This window comes from Trachemys scripta, chromosome 11 (genome assembly GCF_013100865.1).
Source record: "Trachemys scripta elegans isolate TJP31775 chromosome 11, CAS_Tse_1.0, whole genome shotgun sequence".
In the NCBI taxonomy this organism is placed as follows: Eukaryota; Metazoa; Chordata; order Testudines; family Emydidae; genus Trachemys; species Trachemys scripta.
Window position 1 is genome coordinate 57,441,621 of NC_048308.1, and position 12,523 is coordinate 57,454,143.

The 12,523-nt window shown below is 44.7% G+C and overlaps 1 protein-coding gene across 1 annotated transcript in view; it reads left to right on the forward strand.

The window, feature by feature from the left end:
- Positions 1-7,315: 7,315 nt before the first annotated feature.
- FAM117B (family with sequence similarity 117 member B) overlaps positions 7,316-12,523 on the forward strand; it is a 93,070-nt gene continuing 87,862 nt past the window's right edge. Inside the window, exon 1 of the mRNA XM_034785831.1 lies at positions 7,316-7,366. The gene's annotated coding sequence lies outside the window, so the exon portion shown is untranslated. The remainder of the gene's footprint in view (positions 7,367-12,523) is intronic.

A 12,523-nucleotide genomic window follows, 5' to 3' on the forward strand; every position in this document is an offset into this window, starting at 1 on the left:
AGGTATTTAGATCCCTAACTCCCATTGATTTAATGCAAGATAGATCCTCAAAGGTATTTAAGTACCAGGGCCCTAGATGCCTGTGTCTTCTAGTTTTTTAGCTTCTAGCAACATGAACAAACTAACATGAATAACTTTCCAGCAGTAGAATTGTCTTTTCTGTCTATGAGAAGAGCCCTGTAGTGCTCCATCTCTGCTGCAGCAGTGGTATAAGTCATGATAAAGGAGAATGACATAGCAGGAAAGAGCACCTGAGATGCCACATCTGAACAGTGCATGGTATAAATGCTGTTATCAGTAGTGGAAGAGAAGTTTCTAAATCCCCCTTGGATTGTGTTGGAAACTCTCAAAAGATCAAGCTGTCACCCTCCGAGCAAGTGCAGAATGGTGGTGGAGTGTGCTTTTGGACGTCTCAAGGGGAGATGGAGAAACTTACTGACTCACTCTGATCTCTGCAAAACCAATATCCCCATTGTTATTGCAGCTTGCTGTGTGCTCCACAATCTCTGTGAGAGCAAGGGGGAGACCTTTATGGCGGGGTGGGAGGTTGAGGCAAATAGCCTGGCTGCTGATTACGCCCAGCCAGCCAGCCGTGCGATTAGAAGAGCACAGCGGGACGCGCTGTGCATCCGGGCGGCTTTGAAAGCTAGGTTCCTCAGTGAGCAGCGTAACCTGTGACTATTAAGTTTGTTTAAAGAGAAGCTGAACCTGCCCCCGTTTCTTTACCCAGTTAATGTTGACTATCCTCTCCAGTTACATACCCCGTTCCCCCCCCCTCTTCCAACACACGTTTAAAAATAAAATAAATGGAACTTTGTTAACGAACATTGTTTTCTTTATTACTTTTTGGGACTCTGTGTGTGGGGGCTATGTGACTTTGTGGCGGGGGAGGACAGTTACAGATCCCCTGCTGCGTGGCTCTGTGATCCAGGCTAAGGACCGCTGCATAAGTTCTCTAACCACCCTCCCCCGCCACAAAGTCACATAGCCCCCCCACACACACACACACAGAACTTGAAAACCACCTCCCAGACTGACCAGGGTGCCTAGTGACTGCAATGTGTGTGTGACCTTCTGCTGAACCTGCCCCCATGTCTCTACCCTGGTAAAGGTGACTGTCCTCTCCAATTACCAGCCCCCTTTCCCCCATTCAAACACACTCTCCTCTAAAAGAACTTGAGGGAAACAGTAATTAACAGAAACATATTTTTTATTAGCAACTACACAGTTAGGGGATGACACTGGGACGGGGGCTTAGGTGAGGTGCTTTTGGAGTGAAGGAAAAGACTTATCAAAACTTTGGGAATGAGAGCCGTCTGGTACTTGAGCGGTCTGCAGGGGTCGAGTGACAGTTTTCACGGCCCCTGCCACCCCTCCTTCTTGGGACTTTGGGTGAGGGGGGTATGGGACTTTGTGGCAGGGAGGGCGGTTAGAGAGAGACTGCAGCAGGGCTCTGTCCTCCTGCCTCCGGTCCTGCAGAACATCGTTTGATGTCGCCTGCTGGTCTTCCTGCCGCCACCTCTCCTCCCGTTCACTGTGTGATCGCTGGTATTGCGACATGTTCTCCCTCCACTGGGTCTGCTGGGCCGCCTCGGCTCGGGAGCACCCCATAAGTTCTGAGAACGTGTCGTCCCGTGTCCTTTTCTTTTTCCGCCTAATCTGCACCAGCCTCTGGGAGGGGGATGCCGGGGTAGGTCGGGAGACAGTCACAGCTGTGGGATGGGAAAAGGGGAGTGAATTACTCAGAAAGATAAATTTTTGTGAACAATGAACATAGTCTTTCTCTGTGAACAAGACCATGCACAGCACCTATCACATGAGCACTCAGGACAAGGTCGAATTTTCGGCCTTCGCATTCAGTGCCTGGGGTCTTGCAGTGGAGATCAGACAAGTGGGGCAGGACAGCGGAATTCGGGTAGCAGGCTGACATGGTAAGCCGTAGACTTTTGGCTGCTTAAAACTTAAATTATAGAAGTGCCCTCCTGTCACGTTCAAAGCAATGCTCCTAGCGTTGGCCAGTTCCTGCTGCCGGCAATCCGGCAAGCATGAACTCTGCCCCTGTCGCACCCCCTCGTGGCTGTCCCCAGGAAAGATCCCTGTATGCTGCCCCTCTCCCACCTCCACCGCGTGCCTGTAAACCGCCGGTTACAGTTATGTAAAGGAGCAGGCAAACAGTCCCAATACTAACATTCCCCTAATTCAAATCAGGTCACCATGAGCGACATCACTCTGCTGAGGATTTCTGAAACAGAGGAAGACCGCATGCTGCGTGAAAGCCAGCAAAAACCAGGGCCGTATGCCACCATGCTCTGCAAGGCAATGATAGCCTGGTGCGGAAAAGTTTCCTACTATGGAGGACACAATAAGGCCGCTCTCCCCAGGAACCTCATGCAAAGGCTTTCCAATTACCTCCAGGACAGCTTCGTGGAGATGTCCCATGAGGATTTCAGCTCTATCCCCGGACATATAGACCTTATTTTCCAGTGGCTGCACTGGCAAGGACTACAAAGTAGAGCGCCTAGGGCAAAGTAATCATGATAAACCGGACATTGTTAGATTCTTTTGCAGTAATTGCACTGCCAAAGACTAAAACGTTAAGCACCTAGGGCAAACCAATCATGAAAAACCCATTGTTAATGTTCCTGTTCTGTTCAAAATAAATGTTTACATGTTTAACACACTTACCGACTGATCCTTCCCTTGATTCAGGGTCCAGGTTAACACATGGGGAGGATTGGTAGGGGATCTCTGTGAGGGTGATGAAGAGATCCTGGCTGTCAGGGAAATCAGCGTTGTAAGTGCTGTCGACTGCCTCGTCCTCCTCATCTCCTTCCTCATCTTCCCCGTCCGCTAACATCTCCGAGGAAGCGGCCGTCGACAATATCCCATCCTCAGAGTCCACGGTCAGTGGTGGGGTAGTGGTGGCGGCCGCACCTAAAATGGAATGCAGTGCCTCGTAGAAACAGCATGTCTGGGGCTGGGATCCGGAGCATCCGTTTGACTCTTTGGTCTTATGGTATCCTTGTCTCAGCTCCTTGATTTTCATGTGGCACTGCGTTGCATCCCGGCTGTATCCTCTCTGTGTCATGGCTTTTGAGATCTTCTCGTAGATCTTCGCATTCCGTTTCTTGGAGCGTAGCTCTGAAAGCACTGACTCATTGCCCCACACAGCGATCAGATCCAAGACTTCCCGATCAGTCCATGCTGGGGCCCTCTTTCTATTCTGAGATTGCATGGTCACCTCTGCTGGAGAGCTCTGCATCGTTGCCAGTGCTGCTGAGCTCGCCACGATGTCCAAACAGGAAATGAGATTCAAACTGGCCAGACAGGAAAAGGAATTCAAATTTTCACGGGGCTTTTCCTGTGTGGCTGATCAGAGCATCCGAGCTCAGACTGCTGTCCGGAGCGTCAACAGAGTGGTGCACTGTGGGATAGCTATCAGAGCTATTAGCGTCGAATTCCATCCACACCTACCCTAATTCGACATAGCCATGTTGAATTTAGCGCTACTCCCCTCGTCGGGGAGGAGTACAGAAATCGAATTTAAGAGACCTCTATGTCAAACTAAATAGCTTTGTTGTGTGGACGGGTGCAGGGTTAATTCGATTTAACGCTGCTAAATTCGACATAACCTCCTAGTGTAGACCAGGCCAAATAGAGCTAATTGGTTTGTCTAACTAGAAGATTAGTACATATACAACCAAAACTATTTCAAAATCTCTTCCTTTATAATGTGTAGAGACCATATTTATTTGTATTTCATACTCCCTTTAATGTTATATAAAAACAAGCAAAACAAGACTGAACTCTTGAGGACAAGGAACATATTTTCACTACATTCTCTAAAAACCCAAGTATATGTATAGCTTTCTATCAATCATTTATAGATCATTTATCACCACAGTATGGTAATTGGATAAATTATATCTGAGCTGCCATGGTTATTTCCTATTCTAATAATACTCATGGTGTGAATAACTTTTAATAGCAGCCACTGTAAGTGCCACTAATAAAGAGTTCTGTCTTGTTCAAATGGAGTCTTCTGTCTTGAAATTGGAACTAGAGAAGCACACTTTACATCTCCATATAAATATGGGTCCCACCTCTATCGTGCTGCTATAATAAGCTATGTGGCTAGGCTTTAAAAATCTTAAATTTTCCCAAATACACCTCAGGAAAAATAATTTGCTTGCTCATGGCCACACCCCATGTTTAAAGTTGGAAGATGCACTTTTTTCTCCAAATACAAATTAACATTCAGTACATTGTCTGCAACAGGTAAACATATATTTTATTTTCTTGTGCTTTGTTTAGATGGAAGGGAGGCTAGTGTCTGACTCCAAAACCAAAAATCAGTATGCCTCAGAAATCCTGCGGATAATATCTTTTTACTGCTGTTGAACCTTTCCTCAAACAGAAGTCCATAACAGGTTTCAGTCACTTCATTCTAGTTAAGGGAAAATGGACCACATTCCCCTTCAGATGCTTTCTAGGCTGCTCCTTATCAGGCAGAGGGATGAGTTTTGAGTAACCCAAGTCCCTCATTCTCCTCAATAGCTGAATCTTGCCCACAATGAGGCTGTCTCTTAAATCAGATCATGAATTAATTATGTATGCTATAATCATGTAAATACATGTCGTGTGTTGACTCTTAAAGAAATTAGCCTGGTGCCTCTTCCTGAGTAATTACATTGTTATAAGTGGGGTGAAACCTTGTTATGGGTTGAGTTAAAACCTCACTGAAATTGATAGGTTTGAACTTACTTTTCAATTAACAAAACTGCAAGGTTAAGGCCCCCTGCAGACAAAAAAACTGGGAGAGAGACATGCAGCTGGAAGGAGCAGCTTAAAGCACAGGGTCTGACCCATGAAGAAACCTGGGAAGAGGTTTTTGGAGTGTGGGTGCAGGCTGAAAAAAGTGTGCTTGGTATTGTGAGGGAAAAAAAGCTGTTTCCTGCTATTTGATTCTCTCTGTATTCAGAGACACAGGATTTTCTGCATTCTTTGTAGATCAACAAAACTGCATCAAAGAAATACACGACTATCACCGATTTCTGCTCCCAACTGGAACATCCCCAGAGCTCCAAACTTTGACTACCTACTTGGGTAAAAAGGGGCAAGAATATGTTGCATACGGTGGGCTTGCAGGTGGAAGTACTGTCTGCTTTTGTAACACAGTTACACCGGAGAACAGGGTTTGCCAGACAAACATGCATTATCTAAATTAAGGTAAGTGGATCAAAGGCTTGGGATACTGTTTTATACTAAAACATTTTTTAAAAGGCTTTAATAATGTAAATGTGGTAGTGCTTCTTGTTCAAATTTGTAACAAGATTTTATTTATGGTATCTACTTTGATTTATATTCAAGCACACATCCATTGATCAGGTTGCTTTTACATAAGTTAAACCACACAGTATCAAAATATCTCCCATCCTTCAGTCCACCCACCTCCCCAGATGTCAAGAAGAAATAAGCTTTACAGCTCCTCTGGAAGGTTAACAAATTGAGGATCTTGCAGACCAGGTGCAAGTTTCAGAATCAAGAAAACCTCAGAGTCCAAAGCTTTATCAGCAGTCCCTCTTGTTAAAAGAGACACCAACATGGAATCTAATCAGCTAAAAAAATGTAAAGTAACTGAATATTTTGCCTACTCCTGTGTCACCCACAGGGGTGCTGACTAAACAGGGGATTTATATGCAAAGTTCTGTCACATGGTTGTGGGGGTGGAGTCTAATTTTTGGATTAGAATTAGAATTCTCCAATCTTTTAATTACAGCAATCATAGCTGTTGTTTGTAATAATAGCAGGTTAAAAAGATTCAGACACAAGTGTGACTTCTAAAGCATCCTTTTAAGCCTGGAAGAGCTTTAACTCTACTGCTTTCCATAATGGCTGTGCTGTTGCATGGGGAAAGAGGCAGTATCTTTGGTAGCCAGGTCCTCCTAACCCATTGATTTAGGTTTGGGACAAAGTTGTAATGTGTTTTGAAATTACTTTTGAGTGTTGTCTGTTTTAACAGGTTTTTTTCTTTTTAGCACAATGCTATTTCTGTGTACATTAGGTTGAGTAGTGGACAGTTCTACTCACAAACCCTTGGTCCTTGGTCTGAAAAAACTGCCAGTGACATTATTGGTTTTAACTGAGGCCTGGTCTACACTGGGGGGAGGGGGAATTGATCTAAGATACGCAACTTCAGCTATGAGAATAGCGTAGCTGAAGTCGACGTATCTTAGATCGACTTAGAATCACTTACTTCGCGTCCTCATGGCGTGGGATCGACGGCCGCCGCTCCCCCGTCGACTTTGCTTCCGCCTCTCGCCGAGCTGGAGTTCAGCAGTCGAAGGGAGAGCGATTGGGGATCGATTTATCACGTCCGCACTACACGCGATAAATTGATCCCCGATAGATCGATCGCTACCCGCCGATCTGGTGGGTAGTGTAGATGTACCCTGAGTCAGGACTGCAGGTTTGGCCATTGGTTTACTTAGATTTCTTTCTTTGATTTCTCTGCTTTCTGTCATGGTTACTATTTTGCCCCTCTCCCTACCTTGTTTACCTTCATGTTTTATGTACATTCCACCTGATTTGAAAACTCTTCTTGTAGGTTTTACCTTTCTGCCTCTAGGGGCATTAAGAATTTACTACCTGACATGCTTTTAAGCAAACCTAACTGAATGAGTGTTGTGTATTTAGCTCTTCTTGGGCACTGTTTGCAATACATGTATTTAACAGGATCCTTGTAATACTGGTAGATCTAAAATTAAATCTAACAACAATGGCTTTGCTCCCAGGACGTGAATCAAATACCCAGATTCAAGAAACTAGAATATTGAGGAAAGTTAGAATTTGGATCCAAACTTCGTGGCTTGGAACTTTATTTAATTTTTAAAAGAATCTAAAAATCTTTCAACCTGCCTATAATGTCTTCTCAAACATTTGAGATCTCTGGCTTAGTTGCTTATATCACTTCCATGAGTTGTGGGAGTAAAATCCTGTTGTAACACATTCATTACAGCTAACACAAATGAATATACGAAGTACGTGCTGTTTGATTAGGACTAGGTACATGACTTTACATGCTGAACTTTGACTAGGCATAATGCATGTAAAGCCATCAAAACTGTTAATTAGTGAACAGTGTTTTTAAACGCTTTGTTTTTGTTTCTCATAGCAACCATATGGAACTGGGCCATTTTTTTCTTGGGGTGTGTCTATAATATGGGGAGTGCTATAGCCCTTACTGAAATTTCTATTGATAAGTACAGTCAGAATTGTGGCTTTGTTCCTTTGTTCCTGGAGCCAGAGGAGCAAGGCTGGTGCTCTTGGTTGGCTACTGGGACTCAAGCAAAGACTTCAGCCTGAGGTAAATGTAACATGCTGGGGCTGCGGGGAAGTAATCTAGGGAACAGCAGCAGCAACAAGTTAGTTAAAGGGATGCAGCAGGTGGCTGCTATTTGTAGGGTCTCTGGGTTGGGACCCGGTGTAGCGGGTTGGTCCAGGTCTCCTTCTGCCCTTCCCTGCTCTATCAGCCGGCAGGTGAAGTGGTTGAGTGCCCTGAGAAGGGAGATTACATAGGTCCAGAGAAGAAGCTGAAGACCCCAAAGGGGGTCAGTATGTATTGAACTTTAATACCCTGGAAGAGGGATGAACTGAACTGAAAGAGTGGGTCAGTTGTAGCTCGCTATAGAGTGAAAAGTCTACAGGGAGGAACCCCTGGGGCACTACTCCTTTCCAGAGCAGGGACTATTTGAGAATCAGCCCAGAGAGGGCTGCAGAAGACCAGCAAGGGTACTGTGATAGGCCCTGTTGGACTGTATACCCTAGTCTATTTTATTTCACACATGGACTGTGTGAGATTCAGCTGGAGGGCTGAGTCACTGGAAAACCCACATGAAAAAGAGAGACTGTTGGTGGAGAACACTGCAAGAGCAGAGAGAGAGCAGGCATTTGTACACCCACTAGGAGGCGCTCATGTGATGAGAGGCCTTGCCCAATAGGGTTACTGTAACTTAATGCTTTTAGAAGTGAGAGAAACCTTGATGCATTGGAATCACCAGATACAAGCTTGAAGTAGGTTTAAATACTATGGGCCTGATCATCACCTCCTACAGAAAAATCCTCACTCTGAGGATGTTTGCTGGAAACTCCAATATTCCCTTGATGGAATTTTCTTCCTATTCTTCTCTAGAAGCAGAAGAGTATCTAACCTTGCACTGGAGAAACAGGTGTACAAACTTCAATTGTACAATAGAAGGAAAACACAACATACCAGCAACACAAACTCATGTATAATTTCAGAGGTTTATCACATGTAGAATCTTTTATTCATTTGATTTGTCACACACTTAAATCTTGATTATTTCATTTAAGGCATTTTTTGTTGTAATTTTTAAACTAGCTAGTTTCCATTGCAATCTCTTGCAGCAGCAACACTGTAATAATCTCAGTTTGTCCCTGATTGGGGAGAACGATCAGTAGCAGTCTGTAGGAGAAAGCGTGTGTGTGTGTGTACACACAGCCACAGCCCAACTGTTTGGAGAAGGAGTGAGCTGAATAGGAGGATTGCTGACCTGCTTGTTTTTAAATTTAAAGGAGAAAGTAGGATTTTTTTCCCCTATAAAGTAGATTTGAGGAAGCTAGAAAACATACTTGTTAAGTAAATGATTGTGTATGCTTGCATGCGTTTGGACATGTATTTTTCAATTTTATAGTTGTACTCCACTGTGACTGAACCAATGGCAAACTGCTCCAGAGATCTCTTCCTTTGTTCATTTAATCTCATTTTAGATTATGGGGTATGAGACTCAAGGTCACCTAGAGGCAATAGGAGTTTGTTTTTCACAGAATAGAGCTGTTCCACAAAGTCTTTCATTCTACTGGTATAAGAAGAGCTATATTAGTTCAAATCCTATTTGTCATCTTCCTTGACCCAATGTAAAAACTGAGGACAGAATTTAGCCCAGTGGTTGTGACCTAATTATGTAAGGAGAACAAGAGTTGGCCTTTCATGTTAAGGCAATGAAACATTTTAAGTATCACTACTGACCCCCAAGATCAAGTATATCATAAACCCACAAATCCAATTCTTGGAAAAAAAGAAGAGCTAACTTTACTCTGCACATTCCTTGGCCATTCCATTCTTAAAAGAAATCCCCTCAAATCCAGGAAGTGGAGCTGAAAATTATGTAGCTGCCTCCTCTAACATTAGACCATGTATTCATGTACAACAAAAGGCCTTACTTGCCTGAGATAGAGGTCACTTTTTTTTTTTTTTGGTGGCATTGTAGGCCTTGAATGACCAATGTGCCTTAGCAACACACCAACACAGTGACCTTTCTCCAATTGTTTATTTGGTGGTTCTTTCTTCACCACACCAAACCTATGGAGATTTCACCATATACATTTGTGGATTTTGTTTCCTCAACTCTTCCTTGCAGTAAGCGTGTACGGTATTATCAAACAGGATCCTTTTTCATACTTGTCTACTTGTTCCTTGAGTGAGGGATGCTTTCCTGCTCCCTTATTTTGCTATGTGGTTATGGTGCATGATGCATGTAATTATGCCTTGACCTTATTAGGTATAATGCAAATGATCCTTCTTTCTATTATATATGAAATCAGTGGTAAAATTCCCAGAGAACTGAAACATTCATGGACATCCTTAAAATTAAGAACCCTCAAGCATCCAGCAGATAACTGGCATTTGGAACACTATGCAGAAGCGAGTTGAGTAGTATTAGCAATATCAAGGAAAAGATGGCTAGTCACGTGACAGAAATTACTATCGGGGTATATTTGTTGAACATTGAGCAACAACTGCCAAGAAAAAGATGGACTAGACAGCATTGTGAGTCTGTTTGTTTCCACACACACAAGTGTATGCACTCAATATACATATAGTACTATATAGTCAAAAATACGGCCTTTAATGTATATAAAATTGTATCCAGTTGATACTTGATGAGGAGATTGAGCTTGTAAAACACTTTTAAAAGCTCTTTGTCATATCAATACATCCCTTGTACAAGAAAGGTTAATATTTAACACTTAAAATGTCTTATTGTTATTTGTGAAGTACCTGAAGGTTTTTTTTTGTTTTTTTTTTTTCCTTCATTTTTATGAATTAGGTGATCTTATCTCCATTTTACAGATTGAAAAACTGGGTGGAGAGATTAAAACCAATATTGTCAAATCTCAGGCACCTAATTCCAGTTTTAGTTACCCAAGTAAAAATGGCTTAACTTTTGAAGTGATGAACACCTACAATTCAATCAGTGGGTGCTGTGGGTGTTCAGAAAATCAGGCTACCTGTATTTAACTGGCTTGATGTGGATTTAGGTACCCCTGGGTGACTCATGGGAGGGACACAAAGAGGGCACCAGCTAAAGGGGGGAGCAAGTGACCTTCCCATGTGACTCCTCCCATGGCCCCTCCCATGACGCTTCCATCTTATTGGCCTGGAGTGCTTTCAGGACCGTGACTTGATCACCTACTCCAAAGGAACGCTCTCTGGCATGTTTATCATACCAGGCCTTTTGCTCTTGCTCAAGAAAACCTACAGGATGCTCAACAAGGGCAAGGGAGTTTTTGAGGGTGTTTTGCAGGTTGGACAAAGTCCAAAATATTAGTTCCTGAAGAAGATGTAACCGCCTCCCATTGCTGCTTTACCAACTGTAATGGCCCCTTAACTTCATGGCCATAAACGAGTTCAAAAGGTGACAATCCCAAACTGTGATGTGGTACAGACCAGTAGGCAAACAGGAACTGCTGCAACACTAGGTCCCAATCATTAGAGTGCTCATTCACGAAAAGTCCCATTAAACTTTTCCACTCAGCTATTTGTTGGATGGTGGTAGGGGGTGGCAACCAAGTGGTTTACCCCAGGAGCTTCCCAAAGACATTTCATGGTTACTGCCAGGAAGTTAGTTCCCAAATCTGTAAGGATATCGGAAGACCAACCTACCCTGGCAAAAATGTCTGTCAATGTCTGGCTTGCGCTTTTAGCCCTGGTGTTGCTTAGAGCTACTGCTTTCAGCCATCGGGTGGAAAAATCCATGGAAGTCAGTATATACAGCTTTCCTCTGGGTGTTTTCTGAGGGAAAGGACCCAGAATATCCACAGCTACATGCTGAAATGGAACCTTAATGATGGGGAGTGACTAGAGAGGGGTTTTGATCTGGTCTTGGGGCTTTCCCACCTTCTGGCACACCTCACAAGACCGGACATAGGTAGAAACGTCCTTGCCCAGCCCCTCCCAGTGGAATGACTTCCCCAAATGGTCCATGGTCCTATTCACCCCAGCAGGGCCACTAGGGTGATCGTGGGCTAAGCTCAAGAGCTTTTCCCTACACTTAGTTGGAACTACCAACTGTCTCTGAGGATTCCAGTCCTCCTTGTGCCCACCAGAAAGGGTCTCCTTGTATAAGAGTTCTCCTTCTATAACAAACCTGGACCTATTAGAAGAGCTAAGAGGCAGTGGGTCGCTCCGTGCTGAGTCTCTCATCCGCTTCCTGCTCTGCCTGGAACTGCTCCCTTGATGCTGGAGGCATTAGTTTCTCGCTGGGTTGTGGACTTGGGCTTGGTCCCACTGGAAGCGATACAGGTGATGGGGTTGTTTCCATTGACTGTGAACCGCTCTCCGCTGGTGCACTAAGTGGTATTTCAGGCTCTGGTTCAGCCTCTTGCGTCAGTTCAACTATTGCTGCAAGTGCAGGCTCTGTGGCGCCCTTTGGTGCTGGCTCCCCTAACTCTGGTGGGGTTGCAAACACTGGCTTCCAGGAACTGGATCTACAACTGCTGCCACAGACTCTGGTCTGGAGTCTCGTTCCACCACCTCTGGCTGGGTTCCTGTAGGAGGCTCAGGAATGGAGTTAGGTATAGAGGCCTGTTTAGCCTGGCTGCAGGTGACCATCCCCACCCTTTTTGTTAGCCTCACATGGTTGGCTGTCTTCTCCCAGCAGCATGGGAATGGGATAATCGTCATAGACTGCAAAAGTCCACATTCCTGACCAGATCCCCTGTACTGGACAGGCAACCTGGCTGTAAGCAAGTTAAGAGTTGGCCTTAAAGGGTTGCACTGTCACTTGGGCCTCTGGGTCGATGAATTTGGGGTCTACCAGGGATTGGTGGATAGCTGACACCTGTGCTCCAGTGTCTCTCCATGCAGTAATCTTCCTCCCGCCCACACTCAGTTTCCCTTTGCTCTGGGGGTATTTGCAAGACGTCTGGGCCTGAAGGCTCTTGGTGGGACTCCGGGGTGATGAGTTGTAGTCGGCTGGTGCTCTTGGGGCAGTTGGCCTTCACATGCCCCAGCTCATTACCTTTAAAGCATCACCCAGCTGACTGTGGGCTGGGGCAAGGTGGGTGGTTGGAGAGTGGGGTGGTGGGATGAGAGGGCATTTGGGGTCTCCCTGGCTGTGTGGAGGACTCTTGAGCCACCTTGAAGTCCCTGGGCCTCCACACCCCGCCACCCAATGGAGGCACTTTAGACGCCAGCCCCTCTGAGGAATTATCAACCTCA